Source organism: Myotis yumanensis, unplaced genomic scaffold (genome assembly GCF_028538775.1).
Source record: "Myotis yumanensis isolate MYYU_CA2020_CCGP unplaced genomic scaffold, mMyoYum1.0.hap1 SCAF_10, whole genome shotgun sequence".
Taxonomy (NCBI): Eukaryota; Metazoa; Chordata; class Mammalia; order Chiroptera; family Vespertilionidae; genus Myotis; species Myotis yumanensis.
Window position 1 is genome coordinate 7,599,551 of NW_027223761.1, and position 12,397 is coordinate 7,611,947.

Consider the following 12,397-nt stretch of genomic DNA (forward strand, 5'->3'; position numbering starts at 1 on the left):
GGGTGAGCTGAGGGTGGGGGCAGGACAGAGTCCTGGGCGGGGAGCGCTCAGTCACTCCCCTCAGAGGGGACCCTGGGCCACTTCAGGCCAGTTCCAGGCTCTGTCCTGGGTGTGGGAGAGAGGTGAGGGTTCCCCAACCACCCACCAAGTAACTGGGGCCACAGGGTGGAGGCTTGGGGCTGAGAGGGGAGGCAGGTTCTGGGGTGCAGACCTGCACATCCCCAGGGCAGGCTCAGAGGGCTTAGGTGTGACTTGCGGGGTGGGGTGGTGGGTGGGGTGCCTGGGGATCTGATCCCCCTTCCTGTCCTGTCCCCCGGCCCTTTCCCAGCCTAACGAGAAGGGCTGGTGTTCAGCGAGCACCCCTGTGTGCCAGGTAATAATCACGGAGCCCCTTGCCAAGTGGCTGTCGTCCCCCCACCCCCGTGTTACCAATGAGCAAAGGCAGGTTTGGGGCTGCCCAGGGTGGTGACCAGGGCCACCCGGACAGCAAATGGTGGAGCCAGACCGAACCAGGCTGGTCTGACCTCCCCTCCCACCACTGCCTTCCAGTCTCGGTGCAAAACTAAAGCCCATTGGTTAATCCCAGCGACTCCACTCCTAGGCGTCTGCCCAGGAGAAATGAAGACAATGTCCACACAGAAACTTGTGTGTAAGCAATCACAGCGGCAGGATGCATGGAAGCCAAAATGTAGAAACAACCTAACTGTCCACCGACCGATCAATACACAAGTCAAACAGGGTCCATTCATACAAGGGAATATTATTCAGCCCTGAAAAAGGGATGAAGTGCTGACACCAGCTACCACATGAATAAAATTAAAGAGGTGATGCTGAGCGAAGACGCCAGACCCAGCAGGACAAGTATCCCAGATTCTTTGTGGGGAAGGTCCAGGACAGGCAAATCCCTAGAGACAGACGTGGGCTAGCTCTGCCAGGGCTGGGGTTTGAGTAGTAGCGGCCGAGGGGGTGGGATTTTTAGGGAGCAGGGTTTTGGGGGAGTAATGGAAATGTTCTAACATGGGCTGCGCAGCTCTGAATATACTAAACACCACTGAACTGCACACTTCAAAAGGGTAAATTGCAAAGCATGTGAACGTCATCTCAGTAAAGTTGTTAAAGATAAGGGATCTGAGACCTGTGGGTGGTGCCTACCCCTTGTGGGTAAATAAGGAAACGAATGGGTCAAAGGTAATAAATAATCATAATACATGAACCAAGATCTCACAGAGAAGTGCCCACCCAACACGCTGCCCCTTCGTCATGCAATCAATGTCCGTCTCTTTTCTCATTGGGTTCCTCCCAAAGTGCCTACTCGGAGCCATGCCTGGGGCTCTCAGGCTGTGCGTCCCCTGCACCGGGTAGGAAGGGCTCGGTAGCCTGGAGCACGCTCACTGTGCCGGCCAGACACCTCAGGATCCACCTGCCAAAGCGAGAGACGCAGCGGTGAACTACAGAGGAACGAAAGGTGTGAGTGCCCAGCTTGAGGCTTTGGGTGAATCTGTGTTAGTCCGTAGACAGATGCTGTGTCACAAAGAGACCTGAAAATACTGTGGCATAATCTTGACATTAATTCCTCACAAAAAAGCAGCCAGGCAGTCAGGCCTATCTGGGCTCCTTCCATCTTTCTGCTCAGCTGTCCTCATGAAGTCACTTCCACTGGGTCCCAGGTGGGGAAGGAGGAAGGGAGGACACACCTGCCGAACGTATTCATGGTCAGGGCTTGTTGCAAGAGAGTCTGAGAAAAGCGTGTAGCCGGGGTGGGGGGTCTCGGGGGGGAGGTGGGGAGGCATGTACCCAGCTCAGCTCTCTGCTACTTGACAGGAGGTGGGAGGGTGGAGGAAATGTGAGTCTCCCGGCCTATAGCCAATAAGCATTGAGCATCTCAGTTCACATTTCAAAAGTGAGGGTCACAATATTGAGGGCTGCTTGGAAGACAGATGACAGAACACACAGCACACCCTCCAGAAACGGGAATGACCCCACCGCTCTCCCTTTTCTCAGGAGCCCCGTCAGGTTGGGGGTCAGGCAATGGAATGGGGGGTCTGTCCATAAGAGCCCCAGCGGGTGGCATGAAGACCTGGCACAGAGTGGGAGCTCACCGCTCCTGTAGCAACCACCCTGGGACCAGTGGAACCCACTGGGAGCCTAGCACTTGGCCTCTGCCACCCTCAGCTGGGACTGGACCAGCCAGGGAGGCCTCAGCGCTGCCCGTTGCCTGTGGTCTGGCCAAGCTCCTGTGGGCACTGCCCAGTCTGTGATGTCAACTCAGCATGCCCAGTGCTTACAGCTCTTTCTGCTGCTCTGGCCCCAGACCCACTGGCCAGCCGGACGCTCGATACATTCTGTTTTGAAAGAAAACAAACTCTTTTGAAACTGTTGCTGGGAGCATAGACTGAGTCTCACCCCCTCCCTGTGGGGGCTGGTGGACATCTGACTTTCAAGGGAGCCTGACAGGCAAGGCCTCACGTGGGGCAGTGGCCCTGCCCCAGTCCACTGCGGCAGCAGAGGCAGGCAGGGCCCCCGCTGTGGAGGCAGTGGAGACCTAGAGCAATAGGGAGCCATTGAAGGATGGAGAGGGGGAGTGGCTGGGTCGGATGAGCATTTCAGCATGCCCAGGCAGCGTGGCTCCCATTAGAAGAATACCACAGTTGATGTGAGAGTTGAACTAAGGGCCCATGGACTTGGTGGCACTCAGGCCCAGAGAGGCCCTAGGTTATGCCCTGGAAAGCTGGCTCAGTCTCAGGTCTTAAAGGCAGGACATGGGGCTCCTATTTGGGAGGTTCTAGGGCCCCAGCAGGGTGGGGGTTTGGGGTGGGCCTGTGAGGTGGTGTCCTCGTCATGTCCACAGTGACCAGAGGGGCACCTTCGGCCAGGTTCAGAGCCCGGGTGGGGTTCCTGCTGCTGGAAGGGCCCTGGCGCTCCTTCATCCTCCAGCAGCGGGAACGGGCTATTCCAGGAGCTCTGGTGGCCATGGGACCTTGTCCTGCAGCCTACGGGTGTGCAGTGGCTCGGAGGCTCGGCCCCCCGGGGAGCCCAAAACCAGGAGGGAGGAGAGCCGAGTCCCCAGCCCGGAGAAGCACTGGCACCCAGCCTGGCTCATCCGGTTGGCCCAACGCAGCTGGGCAGGGTGACCCCCAACAGCCTCAGAGAAGCATCGACCCCATGGGGCTGGGCCAGGGTCACAGGGTACAGTGGCATCTGTGGTGACCTCCTTCTGGGCCAAGGGCTCAGCTCCAAGAGCTTTTCATGCATCATCATGTGTCCTCCTTAAAGAACCCCGGGAAGCGAAGGCTGTTAGGGTGCCACTTTGCAGATGAGAAGACTGGGGTCCCAGGAGAAAGGGGGTGCTGGCCCGAAGGGATATAGCAGGAGGGGTAGAAGCAGGATTCTTCTTCTTCACCCCTGCCACTCTTTGCTCACAGCTGTATGCCAACTATGAGCTGTAAGGGCAGCAGCATGTGGTGTGTGTGTGTGTGTGTGTATTGCAGTGTGTGTGATGTGTTTGTGTGTATGCATAGGTGTGCATGTATATGAGGTGTGCATGCGTGTTTACTGTGTGTGTGTGTGTGTTGCAGTGTGTGTGATGTGTTTGTGTGTATGCATAGGTGTGCATGTATATGAGGTGTGTGTGTGTGTGTGTGTCTGTGGTGGATGCATGTGTCTGTATGTTTCATGAAGCTCTCCCTCTGACTGGACACAGTCCTGGCACTGGCTCCGGCCCTGGCCCTGGGATATGGGGCCAGGGTGACCGTTCATGCTGGAGCCACAGGCCAGAGCCAAGCCCTGTTGTCCTAAGGACCTAGCCTTTTCATTTAGAAGAAGGTTCTATCCCTGCTGCTCATTAGTGAGGCCTAAGCAGGTGAGCTGGGAGGGCTGCCCGCCCAGCCCCTGTGGAGCCCCTGAGGGTAGTGGAAGGTTTCGTGGGAGGGAGGTTGGGCAGGCTGCTCTTCCGGGTCCTTCTCCTCTTGGCAGGTGGCCTCAGGCCCAAGCAGACGGTCTACGGACAGGGAGGTGGGGCTGCCGTGGGCACCGAGTGAGAGCACATGCGTGAGTGTGCCTGGAGAGTGTCTCCTGCCACAGGCCCTTTGCACCTGCAGACCCCCCCCCCCCCCCACTTCACTCAGGTGACTCCTGTTCTTGCCTCAGATCCCAGATCCCAGATCCCTGCCCAGGGCAGTCATCCCTGGCGTCCCCGGCTGGGGTTACCCTCACAGTCCCCAGGCCCCCGCTCTAGGAGCTGCCAGGTCACGCACATGTACAGGGCTACCTATTGCATGTCTGTCTGCCCCATTAGACTGATGGCCCTGAGAGCAGGGCCCGAGCCTCCTTGCTCATCACTGCACCCCAGTGCCCAGCACAGGCCCAGGCCCATGCGGGACCTCACAGCTCTTTGTGGGATGAGTGAAGAGGGAGGAATGTCACAAACGCCTGTGCCCCAGCCCCTTAGCTCTGCAACCACGGCCAACAGGGGCCGAGTGCCCTCCGGGCAGCTGTGGGTAGCAGGTGGAGTTGTGTTCAGGGTCATGGATCACGGCCAGGCTGCCACTGACCAGCTAAGGGACCAGGGAGAACTAAACCGCCCCCCTGGCCTCGGTTTCCCCTCCTGCCAAGTGGGAACAATGACTTACCTCAAAGGGCAGATGCAGGGGCTAAGTAAGAGAGCACATGTAAAGGTTTCCGAAAAGTGCTTGGTGCGTCATAAATGCTGTGTATGTGTCAACTTTCTCGATTTCTTTCTTATTTGCTTCAAAATTGAAACTCTTTAAAACATCATATACATGATTCATAAATGTTCAAGGTACAAACTTAAGGGAACTAAAAAACAATTTAAAAAGAAAATTTAAATATCCAGACATCTCTCCAGGCAAAAGTAAGTCCTTGGATAAGTCAGGGTCAAGTTTAGCTTGAGTAACAAACAACTTCCCAAATAGCAATGGTTAAGCAGATGGAAATGTGTTCCTCACTCCTGTGGCAGTCTATCGGTGACAGGAGGGGGTCCCGTCCTGTAACGCCTTCAGAGGTTGAGGCCCCTGGAACCTGAGCCATCGCCAGCGGGCCCAGAATGGCAGCTGGAGCGCCAGCCCTCACATCTGAGTTCCAGACAGCAGGACGGAAGAAGGGACAAAGGCAGTGCAAGGCATTCAACTTCTAAGGAAGATATTTGGAAGCTGCAATATGTCATCTCTCTCTCTCTCTCTCTCTCTCTCTCTCTCCCTCTCTCCCATTGATAAATTGCCACACTAACTGCAAGAGAATCTAGGGTACATGATCGTTATTACAGGTGAACCGCGGGCTCCGCTAAAAATTGTGGGTTCCTCTACCAAAGAAGGGAGAATGAAGATAGCGGGACAGCCATCCATCCTGACATACTCCGTCTGCCATCTCCGTGAACACACTCCTTCCCACTCTTGCCATGTGCACTCACGCACACACGCGAGCACACGCACACACGTGTGCACGGCACACACAGGCCACAGTCCCACACATACAGGCAAGCAGATGTTTGCTCTTGGGTAGCTTACTTTGTTCATCCCAGCGCAGATCACAGGTGTCTGTCCATGCCCACAAGCAGAGATGCCCACTTTTAAGGATGGCTGGTGATGCCGTCACACTGGCCTTTGCTGGTTCCAGCCGCGCGTCGACGAGCACGCGGGCTGCTGCCCGTGTGGTATACCCCACGCCGGATGAACACCTGGGTCGTCCGTGGCTCCTGCTTGGAACACCTCCTTAGCAGAACTTCCCAGCAGTAGAAATGCTGAGTCAAAGGGGGAATCCTTCTGACATTTGAACATGAGTTGAGAAACTGCCCTTCCAAAAGGTTGCCCCAGTTTACACCCCACCCCTGGCCTGGTGTCGGTCACGTGCGGGTGACAAGGGTAGAGCTGGGGATGTGCCCAGACCTGAGCTCACCCCGCCCCCTCCCGGCTCCTTTTCCTTGCAGGGCTGGCTCCACAGCTGCTCCAAACCTCGGCTCTCTCCCTTCTACCCCGGGCACTGCGCCTCCCGTCCTCCGGGGACCCTGGACAAAGCTGGCCGGAGGGTCCTGTCCTCCTCAGGCAGTGGGAGCAGGGGCCTTGCCCAGGCGCCTGGGCTGCTGAGACTCAAGTTAAGCTGGGCCAGTGGCCCAGGGACCTGCATGAGGGGTGGGGTGGGCAGCTGGTGGTTGACAAGGCCCAGCCCCTCGACCAGAGAGACGTCATGTCTGAGATGCTCAGAAGTGAGCATCTGACCAACGGCTCCCCACCTCAACGGGCAGCAGGGTTGTCAGATTTAGGAAATAAAAATACAGGGTGGCCAGTTAAGTCTGAATTTCAGATCAGCGGGCCTGGGGCACATTGTTAGCACTTACTTTGGACCGAGTCATGTCTCTTCTTAGGCTCAAGTCCCAACCCCCAGCACCTCAGAGTGTGGCTGTACTTGGAGATGGGGTCTTTGGTGAGGTAATTAAGTTAAAATGAGGTCGCTGGGGTGGGCCCTAATCCCATAGGACTGGTGTCTTTAGGAAAAGGGGAGATCAGGGCACAGACACACACAGAGGGTCCCCCTTCTACACACCAAGGGAGAGGCCTCAGGAGGAACCCGCCCTGCGACACCTTGACTTTGAACTTTCAGCCTCCAGACTGGGAGGCAGCGAGTGTCTGTGGTCCAAGTGCCCGAGCAGACGTGCAGGGAGGACTGCAGAATGGTGGCTGTGGAGCAGGGCGTGCCCACACCCGGAGGTCACACTCTGAAGACAGAGCAGGGCCAGAGCCCCTGGGGGGTGGTAGCTGAGCTGGGGCAGGACCCTGATCCTCCGGAGCCCACTCGTCCTGGGGACACCGGACTGGGCAGTGGACCGCATGCAGGCGGCCTCTGGGGGTGGTGGCTGCATGATGGCCCTGGAGGACAGGCATCCCAGCTGCCGCCCATTTGCGTGGCCATGACACGGCCCCAGTGCACACAGAGGAAGCCAGGCTGGGTTCACTGTGCACTCCTGCCCAGCAGCTCCCTGTGCCCAGGAGAGGGCACCTCAGGCCTCAAGGCTCCTTCCCCAGCCTGTCCCTTGGGCACCACTGTGGAAGGAGTGGGCGTGTGAGGGCCACACTTCCATGCGGCCAGGCCTGCTGCGTTTCCACCAGCCGCTTCCTCTCCGTGCGCCTGTTTCCTGCAGATCCTCCACAGCTCGGCCGGGTTCCACCCCAGGCCCCTGCCCCCTTTTCCCCTACCCCTTCCCCCCCATCTCTGCTGGAGTGAGTCGGTGCCCAGGGCTGGGGGAGCGGGCACATGGCACTGGCGGAGGCCGAGGTGTGGGGTGCGCTGCCTCTCCGTCAGTTTGGAGTTGTCCGCCCGGGGCCGGAGGAGCAGGAAACGCCTGTGCAGCGCGATCCGCTGGCCAGGGGCCGAGCCGCCCCGTGAGGGATGAGGTAACGTCCTGCAGAGGCCACGCGGGAAGGGTGGTGCTCTCCCTGGCCCGAGGGGACTCCCATGGGTGGCCGGGCCTTTTCCAGAGACCCTGGATGAGTCATGACTCAGGGTGACCTCCATGTTAGGAGGCCCGGGACCTGGGGCCCATCCAGGCCCTGCTGGGACACCAGTGTGACCTTGGGGGTCAGGGCCCAAATCCGGACCCACCTCCTTGCAGTGAGCAGAGAGCGAGTGGGCCAGCCTGTCCTGAGGTTCCTCACCCCACCCCGAGAGGGCGCCCTTCATGGCGCCTGCTGGCAGGGGCCCGCCTGCCTATAAATGTGGAATCTTATCAAAATAAAAAGCTGCAAAAAAGGAGGGGCAGGCCTGGGTCCCCGGGCAGCACTCCCAGCTGTGTGACCGTGACCGTGCGGCTCTCCTCTCCCCTCCTGTCACCTTGCTCAGCACCTGCTGTGGGGCCAGTGGGACCAGGGACTCAGGACCGGAATGCATGCAGCTGCTGGTGTCATCTCATCGTCTTCTCGGCTCCACCCCGGCAATGTCCCCCACTAATGGGACTCATCTCGTTGGGGACGCCACACGTCCAGAAGACCCTGCCCTCCTCCGTCTGGGGCGTCAGGCCACCGGACCCATCGGGCCTTCAGCCTTCACTCTGGGGAGCGGCAGGCAGGGGGTGATGGGAGGTCTGTGGTGGGCTCGGCGGGCGGGGCAGGGAGAAGGAGACCCAGGAAGAGACTGGGGTGGGGCCCTGCAGGAGGAGGGGGCATCTTGGAAACAAAGGAGACTTTGGGCACAGGCAGAGGTGGCTGGAATCCTGGCTGCCCTGTGCGGGGGCGCCCGGCACACGCCTGTGCATGGAGGCTGCCGGGCACGGCTCCCTTTGGAATGCTGTTCAGCTTCCCATCTGGGGTCTGAGCTGACATGGTTTTCTCTGTTTGGGTAAAAATCTACACGTGACCCAATTTCCTGCCACGCTTGGCTGAGAGGAGAGGACCCCAGACCCTGGCGTGGAGCCCGGGTCCGTCCGCCGCCTCCCGTGCTGAAAGGGGGCTCCATGAAATGGCAACAGAGGACGGACGAGGTGGGGGTGCAGCACTCGGGTACCAAAGCCGGGGTGCATTTGGTGGTGGCAAAAGTGCTCACGCCCACCCGTCAGCAGCTCCCGAGGGTGACGGCGGGTGACCATAGGATTAGGGTGAGCGTCCAGCTCGGTTTGCGGAGACGGAGGGGGTTCCCAGATGTGGGACTTTCAGAGCTAACGCCGGGAAAGCCCAGGGCTAACCGGCTAGCTGTCCCTCACGAGGAACAGGAGGAGGACGGTGAAGGGAGGGCTGCGATCAGCCGGGAGTGGTCTTCAAGCCCCAGGAGACGAGGCAGGGCAGCTGAACTGGGGGCTGTGTTTCCAGAATGACAACTTACATTTGTTCAGCCCCAATAGGCAAGGCCACCTTGAATCCTTACACCTGCCATAGCAGGGGGCCACTGTGGACCTCAGCTCCTTTTCTGAAAAGGAGCTGGAGCCTCAGAGTGGGCGAGGACCCAGACTCCACGGGGCAGGACCTGAGGCTTCAGCCTCCTGACTCCCCCCTCCCCGGGCGGCAGCGGGCTCTGCGAGGCTCCTGCTCCCCGCTCTGCCCCATTAAGCACAGGTGCCATCTGTCTACCGGCTTCTCGGCGGCGGAGGCTGGCCGCCGGCTCCCTGCACACAGGCTGCGGTTTGTTCTCCGAGGCAGCCCGTCTGGGGTCCCTCTCCGTCTGGCCCTGTCTGTCTGGACTTGGAGAGCCAAGATGTTTCCACAGCTCGGGGCTGTTTATTGATCTTGCTGGATCCCACAGAGGGGCCTTGGGTGACTCTGCCTAGAACTCGGGGATGTGTGGGGGCTGACCTTGGCCAGCCAGGGAGCCAAGACCACACTCAGGCCAAAGACAAGGCCCCAAGCAGGCCAGCCCAGGTGACCACTCCCTGGGGTCAGGTCTGAGGAGGTTGGGCAGCCACAGGGACACATTCCTGGGGCACCTTCTCAGCCTTGTGACCTCCTTGGCTCTTGAACATCCTTCTCGGAGCCAGGAGAGCTGGAGCGCCGCCTCCGGTGGGAATTCGCCCCTCCTGCCCCCCACCTGGGAGAAGCGAGGAGACCTCGGAATGCCCAGCTCGCCCCTGCGGCTGGTCAGGCCACGATGCCCAGAGGTTCTGGCCACTGACATGTCCTGGCCTGATGACATCAAACTTCAGACCCCAGGCAGAGCCACCCAGTGCCTGGGCCGCAGACATGGGCTGCCATCTTGGCGTCTGGGACTTAAGGAGCCCAGCGACCACGAGCGCATGCCCGTCGTCCTCCAGGGACAGTGGGGGCTGTGGATTCCCGGCTGGGGACTGCTGCCAATTGTCCTCATCCAAAAGCTCAACCAGACTCGCTGCACCAAGAAGTGGCCACCAGCCCCGCAGGCCCCCTGGGTGGTCTCAGAAGTGGTGGGGGGAGCCCGGCAGAGGGTGCTCCGTCCACACCAAGCTCCTGAGGCTGGGCCCCGAGGAGCCCGAGCTGAGGCTCAGGGATGGGCAGAGAGGGGACTCAGCGTAGGTGATGCACAGGGAGGGGTCGGCAGAGGGAAAGGCCCCATGACCTTCCCCTCCACAGCCCAGTGCACGCTGGGCTTGTGGCAGCAGCAGAGGCACCAGCCTGGGAGGCAGAGGCCCACCTGCCCCGGACAAATCGGAAGCGTAGTCAGAGTTGCCCTAGGTCGCTGTCTGCAGAATGAGGGCCCTAACCGCCACCCACCTGGGGACGCCTCACCTACCTGACGACAGGTATGTCAGAGCCACAACCTGAGCACGAGGGAAAGGAAAAAATGGAGGGGGCGGGGGGGGGGGGGGTGAGAAGAAAGACAGCAGGTGAGGCTAAAGGTGGATGGCAAGGATATTGCAGAACCACCCACATTCGCCGTCGGATCAGGAGTGAAGGCCGCCATCACGGATGTCGATGTGGTTCGTCTCAAAGCCTCTGGGCTCTGCAGTCCAGTGCACAGTCTCGGCCTCAGACCCCTAGCCCCCGGGCCCCTCACAGCACAGCTGAGTTGGGTCTCGTATCCGTAAGGAACTAATGAAACCGTAGCAGCTCGAAAAGCAGAGGCTGACTTCTGGCTCACACGGCATGTCCATCACAGACCTGCAAGGGACCTGCTGACCGGACCGCCACTTTCTCCACTTTGCAGAGAAACAGCCCCGCCCCACTTCAAAGACCCGGCTCCTGCCCGGAGAGCGGACAGGCAGCCTAGACCCGGCCGTGAGCCTTTCCTCCAGCCCCCCCACCTCCTTCTGTGCTGGGAGTCAAACCCACTTCAACGGAAGGCAGGCTGCAAGATGGACAGCCTGCTGGAGACAAGCAGGAGGATTGTCCCGCAGAACAGCTCTGGGTTCCTCGGCCTGGGGACCTACTGAGAAAACTCAGGGGTGGGGGCTTCGGTAGAAAGGTCAAGGTCAAGGTCAAGGGGCAGGAGGACACTCAGGAAGCAGAGGGTGAGATGCAGGTGTAACTCCATCTCAGAGGAACGGACCCTCAGGGAATCTCAGAGCAACAAAGGATGCTGGGAGTATCCCATAGTCCATCACTGAAAGGGCCCAAAGTGGTACAAAGCTGAACCTCATCGCCCAGCCCATCAGGGTTGAGTTGGCAAAGACACAGGGAGCAGGATCGCGAGCACCCCGGTTCTCCACCCTGGGGCCCGAGCAGGGCCAGGACAGGCCATCGTGGGAGCTCCAAGAGGCCCCTGGGAGATGCCTGGGGGCCCCGTTGCCTAGCGACCGGCTTCCTGCAGCCCTGGCGGGCCCCTTGCTCTGGGCGCTGCCCACTCCTGACATTGGCTACGAGCACTTTTCATTGTTGTTCTGCATGAATAAGCGCCAGGCCTCCTGCCAATTGTCCCCTCTAAAAAGGCAGCCCCGGCAAAAGGCCTTTTCAAGTGGGATCACGCAGTGCCACCCAGGCTGGGCGGGCATTGTTGGGGTCTGGGTCCCGGCGCGGCGGCGGGCGTCAGGGGCCACACAAAGCATCTCGATGGAGGCTTCGTGCACTCGGCCCCAACAGCCCTGTTTATTAATCTGCAAATCTCGCACCGCTGTCTTCAGAGGGGAGACTGAGTGAAAAGGATGTCTTTTCCCGAGAGTCCGTTGAAGGTACGGTCCTGGGCTACTTACTAAATTGATTTTAAAGGGCAGCAAAGAACCAGTCAGCTGGGCATATCCACAGGGTGAGGCCAGGATTTAGGACAGTGATGGAGAAACTTTTGAGCTCGGCGTGTCAGCATTTTGAAAAACCCTAACTAAACTCTGGTGCCGTGTCACATATAGAAATTTTTTGATATTTGCAACCATAGTAAAACAAAGATTTATATATATATTTTTAAAATATATTTTATTGATTTTTACAGAGAGGAAGGGAGAGGGATAGAGAGCTAGAAACATCGATGAGAGAGAAACATCGGTCAGCTGCCTCCTCAACGCTCCCGACTGGGGATGTGCTCGAAACCAAGGTACATGCCCTTGACCAGAATCAAACGTGGGACCCTTCAGTCTGCAAGCTGAGGCTCTATCCACTGAGCCAAACTGGTTAGGGCAAAGATTTATATTTTTGACATTTATTTTATATATTTAAATGCCATTTAACAAAGAAAAATTAACCAAAAAAATGAGTTCACGTGTCACCTCTGACACGCGTGTCATAGGTTCGCCATCACTGATTTAGGATGGACAGCAGGCCGTGGTGTGGCTGGGCAGGTGCCCCGGTTGGGTGTTGTTGAGGTCCCTTGAGTGTGCATTTCCACAGTTACCCCCACACGCACACTCACACAGCTGGGTCCTGTGGAACAACCTGGAAAACAGGATGTTCTAGACCAGCAGGTGGGGAAAATGAGGAAGCCCAGATGGGCTGGAGCGCAAGATCTGGGCAGGGACACTGAGGCAGGCCCAGGTGACCGGGTCACAGAGGAGGGACCCAGG